At 31.4% G+C, this 11,038-nt stretch overlaps 1 pseudogene; it reads left to right on the forward strand.

The window, feature by feature from the left end:
* The first annotated feature begins 7,006 nt into the window (after window positions 1-7,006).
* Window positions 7,007-9,008, forward strand: LOC111892651 (probable cellulose synthase A catalytic subunit 1 [UDP-forming]; annotated as a pseudogene).
* Window positions 9,009-11,038: the final 2,030 nt, after the last annotated feature.

The raw sequence follows: 11,038 nt of genomic DNA on the forward strand, positions 1-11,038 counted from the left end.
CTTAGCCATCGAGCACTAGGCAAACAGGTGGTTCTTCGTCTCCTCATAACTATGGCACAAAGAGTAATGCATGGATCTGATTTGAGAACTTCTCACTGTCAAATTCGCCAAGGTTGGTAAACGAACCAACCTTGTTCTCCAAAACAGTACATTTGCTCTTTTGGGAGTGGACTTGTTCGGGTAAGTATGATAATCCAAACGTTCAAGGGTGTGGCAATCTATAAGCTTTAGGATGGAAGAAATCGTGAATTTCTCATCATCTTCGAGGCCCCACTCCCAACCTTCATAAGTTCTATAAAACATGTTTCTAAGATTTATATTTCTGAATTTAAGAGCTTTATTGATGTTGTTGGTCATCCCCCCATGTTCCTTTTTTGTCTGCAGCTGACCGACAAAATCCAAGTTTCCCATTTGGACCATGAATGGATTCTAACACATTGTGCCATAAAGACCCTTCTTCTTTCTTAAACTACCACCACCATTTTGATAGGATAACTAGGTTAAGTGATTGAAGGCTTCGAAGTCTAAAACCTCCATTAATATTTGAGTTTAAGACCTTCTTCCACGCAACCCATACAAATTTTCTTTTATCCAATTCACCCCCCCCCCCCCCGCCCAAAGAAATTACACCGGATACTTTCTAATTTATTGATGACTTTGGTAGGAGCCTTATAGATCAAGAACATGCACAATCCCAAGTTACTGATATTTCTGTTATTAAGGGTATTGAAGGTTTCATTAACATCATGGGTCACAGGAGTTTGGATGTTTGGGATTTCTCACCCAGTTGGGGTAGCAAAGCATGTTAGAGCTATCGATTCCGGATGTTTCCCTAGGGATCCTGTATTGTCGAAATTCAGGATCCTTGGTTGCAAGATCGAGGGTGTCACATCCTGGAGTTTACAGATCTCTGTCGTTATCCTTTCCACTTCCTTAAGCAGTGTTCTATTTTCTTCCTGTTATTGATCCACCTAATGTGTTAACATCTTCATCATAGAGAAGAGTTCATTATTGGAGACCGATGCAGGAGGATCTTGGGATCCCAGGGATCCGGGAAAAACTGGAGGGGTGCTCTTCTTCGGTACATCAGAAGTTTTTCTTTGACTAGGGAGTTCGCTCGGAGGGGGTGGAAGATTTTTCGAAGGAATAAAGGGAGAAGAAAGGTTTGGTTGTGTAGATAGGATTTTCAAGGATTATGAACACCATAACCCCATGATGGGCGCCAAATTGTTTTGGTAAAAAATTGATCAAGTGTTTTCAACCAAACTGTATGAGAGGGTGTGGTGTTCTAGTTAAAGTAAGTATTGAATTGAGAACAAAAGTGCATAAGTGGTTTACAAGGAGCCCTTGATCCTTGTTAGGATCTCCGAACCAAAACCTTGGGAGGTGATAATAATCACCTTTATTGTTTAATTGTATTGATTGAAATGTGGGTTACATAAATGGAGGTAAGTATACGAGTACAAATGTTGCAATAAGTCTAGTTGTGTGTAGTGTGCATAATACATGTGTATTTATAGGCTAGTCTAAATAACTAAAATTCGATATTTTTGGGATCCTCTTGAATAAGTATGAACACGTTGGTTTGACTTGATATTTCCGGGTCTTAAGTCTGATGAAATCGTTTCTTCGTTGAGAATGAGTCTTATGTTGATCACTATTTTTGTACATGTGAGCAATAAGCAAGAAATATAGCTGTTAAATTTTTTGTTAAGAAATAATAATAATAACAATCAAGATCATGACATATGTTTCAGGATCCTCAGATATCTTTGAGATCCGAGATCCTAGATAGGAGTGAGGATGTTAGCCCTAACAACTTATAGATATTTATGATGTGTTGTTGGATAACAATTGGTTTTGCAGGTTATTGATTATGGATTAATTAAATTGTAGGATTGAAAACTCTATGTATCTCGCTAGGTTTCCCAACTTGACACATTCCATTTATATACACTACATGTAGCAATGTTAAGATTGTTGGAGACTTAAATATGATGTTGAGTAATTAAATAGAAGATCTACAATAGTGTTCAAGGCCGTTAGGTCTTTACGCTATAAATATGTTGTGTATAGATTATGACATACTTAGAGTTTTATTATTTTGAAACAAACATCTGTACTTAAAAATGTTTTAGTATACTGGGATTTTCCGCAAATAAAGATATTATGGTTTTTAAAGCGTGAAGAAAAAGTTTTTTTTTTCAATTATGAAAAATAAGCGATGTCACAGTTTGACCAACATCATTGTTTCGTGATGTAAAAACCATGATAGAGGTGATGTAAATGTGTATCATATTACACAATATGATACTAGAACATGAAGGAAACACAGTATGTGTCTATAATGAGAATCATGTCATCCCCAAGACAAAACCGCTAGAATATGGTGGTCAAGAATGGGCACGGAGAATGATAATAGTCAACAATGCAATAATCCATTCCGATCTTCGTCACCATTTGACCGATCATCTTTGGACGATTAACAATCTTGATCTTCATATGTCACCGAAAGATGAATTGGAATGCCAGTTTTCGGATGAATAACCGTTGCTTTAGTTATGATGTGTTTTTTTATATTTATTAAGCCGTGTTTTCTAAATATTAAGCCATGTTTTAATTTGTTAAGTTGTATTTTAAGTTTTAATCTATTGTATATTTTTTATTTAATATAAAATATTTTTGTTTTAAAAAAATATAATTTATTTAAGTTTGAAAAAAATCAAAAATATATCAAGTGTGCTAAGGAACTACCACACCTAAGATATGCTAAAGAAAACATTTCACGGTGCCAACAAAATAATAATAATGTGACAATGCAAAAAGACAAAATTACAAGAATGATCCTTGTGTTATGTTACAACTTGCAAGTTTGGTCTAAAGAGGTTTGGACTCGCGCCAGTGATTCAAAAGTTTGATTTTGTTGCGAGTTTGACCCACAAATTTTAAAACTTTTTATAATGACGAATTTAACCCTATTAATATGATTTTCTCTTTTTATTATTTATTTTTCTAATTTTCAGATTTAAAAAAAAAAAACAAGAAAATAAAAATAAAAATAAAACCCAACCGTACTACCACACCTACCCACCAACTATCTCTTTAACATACATACAACCAATCTCTCTTACTCCACTATGTCACTAAAAATCACCGCCACAACCACCATTCTTGCCGAAAACCACCCATTATTGCCGAGAACCACCATGATCTTATTGGAAACCATAAACATCTGCTGGAAGTTGTCAGTTTGTTTCTCACAGCGACACCGTTGACCAGCCATGCACCGTCGACTTCACCCATCATCATCAGAAAACCCTAATCGAGTGGTGGTGGTATTTACAAATCTTGACGCCGACTTCGTCTCTTTACTTCTCCAATGTCGACTTTGTCAGAAAACCTAACGCCGCCACGAACAAACCAAGATCTTTGTCGCCACTAGGCCGGTGTGTAGGACACCATCATCTGAACCCCTCGCTCATTCGACGAAGACCTTTAGCTATAACCGACAACTTCATTACAACTTCAGAGTTCCTTGTTGGTTTCAAGATTTGGAAGGGAAAAACCGACAAAACCCTATCGCTGCCTGTTGCCGTTCATCTTCTGCTCCGACTCAATCATTCCTCAATAATCCCTAGCTCGAAGCAAACCCTCCTTTGCATATATGTTTCCATCGCCAAAGAACAAATAACATGATGGTGAGAGTTCCAATCGGAGGTGTTCTTGTGTGTGTGTGAGGGGGAGAGAGAGAGAGAGAGACAGAGAGAGAGAGAGAGATGGTGACCGGTGGTGGTGGTGATGTTTACCGGAGGGAGGGATGAGGGTACTGATAACACATTTTTAAAATTTTTTTTTTGTTTAATTTTAAATTAGAAATATAATAAACTCAAAAAATAGAAAATGAAATTAATAAGGGCAAATATGTCATTTAAAAAAAATTCAAAGTAAATTGGATCGAACTCGCAACAAAACCAAAGTATTGGACCACTAGCACGAGTCCAAACCTTTTCAAACCAAACTTACGAGTTATGACATAACTCAGGGACCATTCTTGCAATTTTTTCCACAGAAAACAATATGAAAATACACAAACTTGCTATGTTTCTTTTCTTCCACTAATCGTAATTAAACAAATAGCTATTGTTTATATGTTGTGTCGAACGTGTTAGATACACCCGTATAAATCCATATACACAAAATCATACATACTTATAAAGCTAATATTTTTTTTTAAATCTCATGTATTTGAAACCCCCATTCTTTTTTCCTTTCACCACATTCATTTGAAACTCTCATGACTTTTCAATTTCCTTATAATAATAATTATAATTTGGTAATTAGGTTAAATAAATATCAAATCTAAAGTGTATTCATATATAAACTAAATTTCAATATTAAAATAATATCTTTAATTCTACTTATAAAATTATGTTTTTTAGCTTTTAACATATAATACTTAATTTATTAGTTTTAATATATTGTTGGATGTAAACCATTATCATTTTAAAGGTATAATTTTTGAATAATTGGTATAAAATACTTAAAATATTAATTAAAATATAACATTATTGGCTCAACTTAAATATAAATTTTATTTAACTTAAACAATCCAAAGATTATTTTATAAATAGTTAAAAGTGATAAATTGTAGTGTCTTTCTAATAATGATTGCAAGTTGGTTAATAAGGTTAAATAGATATCAAATCTAAAGTGTAATCATAAATAGACTAAATTTCAATTTTAAAATAATATATTTACTTCTTCTTATAAAGTTATGTCTTTAAATTTTAACATATTATACTTAATTTATTAGATTTGAAATGTTGTTGCATGTAAACCATTATCAGTTAAAAGCTACAATTTTTGAATAGTTTTGACAAAATACTTAAATTGTTAATTTAAATATAACATTACAGTGTCAACTTAAATATAAATTTCAGTTCCACTAAAAAAACCAAATAATATTTTGTGAATAGTTAAGAGTGATAAATTATAGTGATAAATACAAAAACTAAATTGTAATATCAGTTTAACTAAAATATTTCCTAAATATATTTATATAATCGTTAAAAATTTCAAATAAGTACTTAAATAACTTATAATAACGACAGTTAAAAAATAACTCTATATAAATGATTATATTGTTACCTTTAAAATCAAAAAATAATGTTTGATGTTTTAATTAATTATAATGATAGAAATTAAAACATTAAGCAAATAAAATTTAAAAAATTAGTTAAAAATAACAACTATAAATAATATTAAACCATATATAATATTTAATTTTATTGATGCGTAACTCGCGAGTAGAAGTCATTCAAATGATTGAGATTATGACGTTATAATAGATTTATATATTATCATATAATTCAAAATAATCAATATATTATATCAAATTAATATACAAATTATTATATCAAATTTAACAACAATGTTAGTGTTATATTTTAAAAAATATATATTTGTAAAGACTTCAACTATATAGGTGTTTCTGCCCATTACAATGTCAACTAAAATATAAATTTCAGTTCCATTTAAAAAAACTAAAGAATATTTTGTAAATAGTTAAAAGTGATAAATTGTAGTGATAAAAGCAAAAACTAAATTCTAATTTCAATTTAACTAAAATATTTCTTAAATATATTTGTATAATCGTTAAAAGTTTCCAAATAAGTAGCTTAAAATAACTTACAATAACAATAGTTAAAAACAAATCTATATAAATGATTATATTGTTAGCTTTAAAATAAAAAAAAACAATGTTTGATGTTTTAAATAATTATAATGATAGAAGTTAAAACTTAAGCAAATAAATTTTAAAAAATTAATTAATAATAAAAACAACTATACGTAACATCAAATCATATATTATATTTAATTTTATTCATATGTAACTCGCAGATAGAAGTCATTCAAACGATTAAGATTATGAAGTTATAATAAATGTATATATTATCATATAATTCAAAATCATCAATATATCATATCAATTTAGTATATACAAATTATTATGTCAAATTTAATAACAACGTTATTATTATATTTAAAAATACTTCAACCATATAGGTGTTTCTGCGCAACGCGCGGACATTCACCTAGTATATATATATATATATATATATATATATATATATATATATATATATATATATATATATATATATATATATATATATATATATATATATATATATATATATATATATATATATATATATATATTAAAATTATCCTACCTTAGCTACCACCTTAGCTGGCTAAGGGATTGACATTATTGGTTCTCTTTTTATGTCTATATTGTCAATTCCGTTTGTTTTCTGTCTTCTCTTTACAATGGGTCCTTTTATGTAATTATATTGGATCTCTTGGTAAATGGCCAGTGTGTCGACTTTCTCCTCTAATTTCGTCTTCATCGTCAACACACGTTTCAATTTTTTGTTTCACCGTTTTTCGGCCCAATGAAATCCTTCCAAAGCATCGACTCCACCACTTCTCTACCCCGTTTCTTCTTCCTCAAATATCATCATTGATTTCATCGACTTCTCCAGCCCTAGAACACTTTATCGTTCCTTTCCCTTTACCACTTCCTCTTCCACCGCTACGTTTACCAATACTTTTTGATCCACCGCTCTGCATGTATACAAAATCACCTTTGCTTGTCTGAAGCTCTGGAATCGCTCGCCACCGTGGAACCGTCGAAGCTCCAGACGCCCTTCCGCCTATCCACGCCCTTCCGTCGGTCTTTACAGCCTTCGTTTTGCTGAAAATCGTCGGCTGTTCTTCGACTTCGTGTATACTCGACTGGAAGGATTTGACTTCATATGGGCTTGGGAATGTGGACTGGAAGGAAAGGGTAGAAGGGAGCACATACAAGATGGAGGTAAAATTAGACATGTCTGCTTTGGTGATTGGGAGTGCCTTAAGTAAAATCAGGCCTAAGTTTATGTTAACCAATTATCCTTAATATATCTACATCGTTACTTCATTACATATGTGGATCATAATAATGTGGTATTTTTTTATGCTAATGAATTCTTGCACTTATGCGAGCATTAAGAAGATCCATGTGCTCTTTTGATTCACAGGAGAATATTACATTGCACCTATCCATTCTAAAGGCACCCATAAATATGTCCACAGGTGATTCTCGACAATTGGAGGTCAACTAGGGTAAGTTTTTAAAATATAGTATATGAATATGATATAGATATTTATTGTTGCTCTTTATGGAAGAAAACATATTCCACGTTTGATGAGATATAATTTATGAAATTCAGATATATGGCTGATGCATATGTAAGATTTTTTTAGTTTTATGTATGCATTGGTTTTATCTTTAATGAATATTGATAAAAAATTTACTGAAATTTGAAGCTAAAATTCCTCAAGGTCAATCTTGAAAATCCTAGAAATTGCCACATTTACTATTGCTTAAGTTGTCTCTATCCACACCCATTTTTCCAATGTATCTTAAGCATACATTTTTTTTTTACTATTTTAACAAGCATAATTCAATTTATTTAGCGTGTTTTGATCTTTATATAAGCATAACTTGTATTTGTGAGTGAATTATTTAGGCAATAGGGTATGAATGGCTACCAAAATGACTAAGAAGAAGTGAAGCTGCTCAAAAGTTTTGGCGATTAAAATACTAAAAAAAAAATTTATTAGTTATATGAATCAATCACATAGGTTATACCTCCAAGCCGCCATATTAAAAAAACGAAACAAATTAATTAGACAGAAAAATGAGATTTTTTAGTAAATTGCTTCGGATTATATGATGAAAATTATCTTGATTATGTAATCAGACTAAAAAAAAGAGTATGTGGGTTTGGTTAATATTCCAAGGAAGATGACTTTATAAAACGTTATCTTCATGAGTTGTGTTGCTTTTAGAAATACCAACTAAGGCTCAATGAAGTGCCAGTTATATAAATCACATTGCAAGGGTAACTTTTAGTTAAACCATTAATTTATCTCACAAAGGATAATTGGAGGTATAACCTTTTAGTGGATCCACAATACTCACAAAAACATTTCTTAGTCTAATTGCAACAAAATAGCAATGTAATTTCATTTGTAGCCATCATCATGGGCAATTAGGTAATTTTAGTTTCAATAACGAAAGTTTGTCCTTTTGTAGGTTTGATAGTGAAGGACAACCTTCACAATTGGCACCTATAGATGTTTTTGTGTGTATAGTGGATCCATTAAAAGAGCCTCCTCTCATCACTGCAAATTCTTTATATGGAGTATCATGTTGACAAATTCTCCTGCTATGTATCTGATGATGGTTCTGCTATGCTTAAATTTGAGTCTCTTTCTGAGACAACAGGGTTTGCAAAAAAGTGGGTCCCATTCTGCAAGAAACATAGCATCGAGTCTAGAGCCCCTGAGTTTTATTTTGATCAAAAGATAGATTACTTGAAGGACAAGATTCAACCTTATTTGGTCAAAGAACGTAGAGCAATGAAGGTGAGTTTTACAACTTTTATGTTTTTATGTTTTATTCCAAGGTTTTTCCAAATACCTAAAATACCCTTTTATGGCAGAGAGAATACGAAAAATTTAAAGTTTGAATAAATGCACTTGTAGCAAAAGCCCAAAAGATGTCAGAAGAAGGCTGGTCTATGTAGGATGGAACTCCTTGGCATGGAAATAACCCCCTTGATCTTCTGACTAAAGAGGTTTGGAGCTTCAAAATAGTCTTTTATTAAAGGAGCCTTGCACTCAGCTAATTTTTATTTTTTTTAATGGGGGCTGATCAAAAGTATTATATTCCATCATGTAGAACCAAATACATTTCTTGCACCGTGTGAGTGTGAGACATTTCTGAAAGATTTCATATTTGCACAAATGATCAAGGGATTAAATATTAGTAGAGTGTTACAGTTTCATTTATAATGATATGAACATTCAACTTAAAGTATAAACAACATCATGATTTTGCTAGATCCTCCTTGAACACTTTAGAGGCTCTTGATTTATGGCAGAAAGATTGTATACTTTGATGTGGAGCTAGAAAAGCTGATCATTGATCATTAATGGACTGAAGGTTAAATGCCTTTTATGTTTAATTAAATTTTTTAAAAAGTATGACGTCCTGATAAGATAAGAATGTGAAAGTAGGTTGTCATAGTCCATCATTATGCCTCTATACCAACATTCATTGTATGAACAAAAATATAAAATATCCATATAGATTCTTTACTTTTGAGATTCTGTCCAAGACCAACACCGTATCTTTTTCAACACATCCCTACTTTGGTTTGAAATGCTATGCATTTTTTGCGTATTATTGACTCAATCCACCTGCGGAGCATGGGTTACTTACTAGTTAAATATAATATTTTCTATTTATTTTTTTTTGTTTCATACATCGAGTAAGATTAGCCTTTTTGGGGTTAATCATTTATGAGCTAATTATCTTTATAGCCTAATATAATCCTTTTTTTTATTATTAATGTCCTGTGATAGTTGTTGGTTGATAAAATGCTGACTGTCTGGGTAAAAAATCTTGACTGAATAAGAATTAAGAAACCATGTTACTTGATTGTACATGTGCCTGAATGTACTAACTTATAAAAAATGACCATTTTACCCCTCATCTTCTTCACCCAACTATCACAACATCATCATCTTCTTCATCCCACTTTAACCTCCATTATCACCCATCTTGAACCTCCACCATAACCCCATCCATCCATAGAACCCCTTACCTCCATCATTCCACCCTTATCTCTATATCATCCACTAAAAATCAATTGAACTCAACAACAAAAATCAAGATAAAAAATCAACTGAATTCAAAAAAACATATGTATCTTAACATCAATCAGAAAGTAATCGTTTATTTATGAGTAAAATCAGCATTCAACAGAAAAAATATGTATCTTAACATCAATCAAAAAGTCATTTGTTTATGGACATAGAAGATCTTAACATCAATCAGAAATCATTCCACAAAAATTAAACTTCAAAATCAACATTCAACAACAAAAATCAGCATTCTACAACAAAAATCAGCAAAAAATAGCATTTAATAACAAAAATCAATATTTAACAGCAAAAATCAATATCTAACAGATATGTATCTATGTGTTCATGTATGAATAAATTCAACAACAAAGTCAACATTCAACAGCAAAAATCGAAACTTGAAGTGAACAACTAACAACAATCAAAATGAAAACTTAAAGCAAAAATCAGAACTTTTATCTCTGTCAACAACAAAAGAACATTCAACAGCAAAAATTGAAACTTGTATCCCTCTCAATAACATAAATCGAAACTTTTAGAGAAAGATTGGGGTCGACTATGGCAAAAATCGAAACTTTTAGGACAAGGAGCTTCGATCTGCTGGAGAAGAAAGGAACAACATAAGCATACCTGATAGACAAGGAAGGAGCTTCGATCGACGAACGACGCTGGAAGATACGTTAGGGCAAGGGTACCGATGGAAACTTTTCTCCCTTTCTCAGTCAGCAGATTTCCAACTTCTTTCCTAATCAACTTTAGATTTCCGAGTCAGACGCGCATAAAATGTTTATCAAACACACATAGCTAACCGAGTCAGCCAAAAAGGTCTCATCCAACTTGGTCAGACGAATATCAAACACGAGTTAAATATCTCTTTCTTTTTTTAATGGACATAAGAATCAGGCCGAACAGAGTTATTTTTGATTAATTTTTAGGCGAAATCCTCTTTTTCGTTGACTGAGGAAAAAATTAAACTCAATTACCCATTTGACATTCATTACATCTTCGTATACAATTATACATATTTTAATGTTACAATTTTAACAACAAATTTTATCAATAATCATTTCTACAAAAATATATTTTTCAATTTTTATTCCCAAACATCATATCAAAATATGCCTAAAATTAAATATGAGTAGTCACCAACCAATAAGCTTCAATATTAAAGAAATTAGGCACGACTGTTTGCATTTTCAAAGGAAGAACCAAGTAGCATGATGCCATGATTCATGTCTTTGAGACAATTATTCTTTTAAACCTTGACTTCTTATTT

The sequence above is a fragment of the Lactuca sativa genome, chromosome 5 (genome assembly GCF_002870075.4).
Source record: "Lactuca sativa cultivar Salinas chromosome 5, Lsat_Salinas_v11, whole genome shotgun sequence".
Classification (NCBI taxonomy): Eukaryota; Viridiplantae; Streptophyta; class Magnoliopsida; order Asterales; family Asteraceae; genus Lactuca; species Lactuca sativa.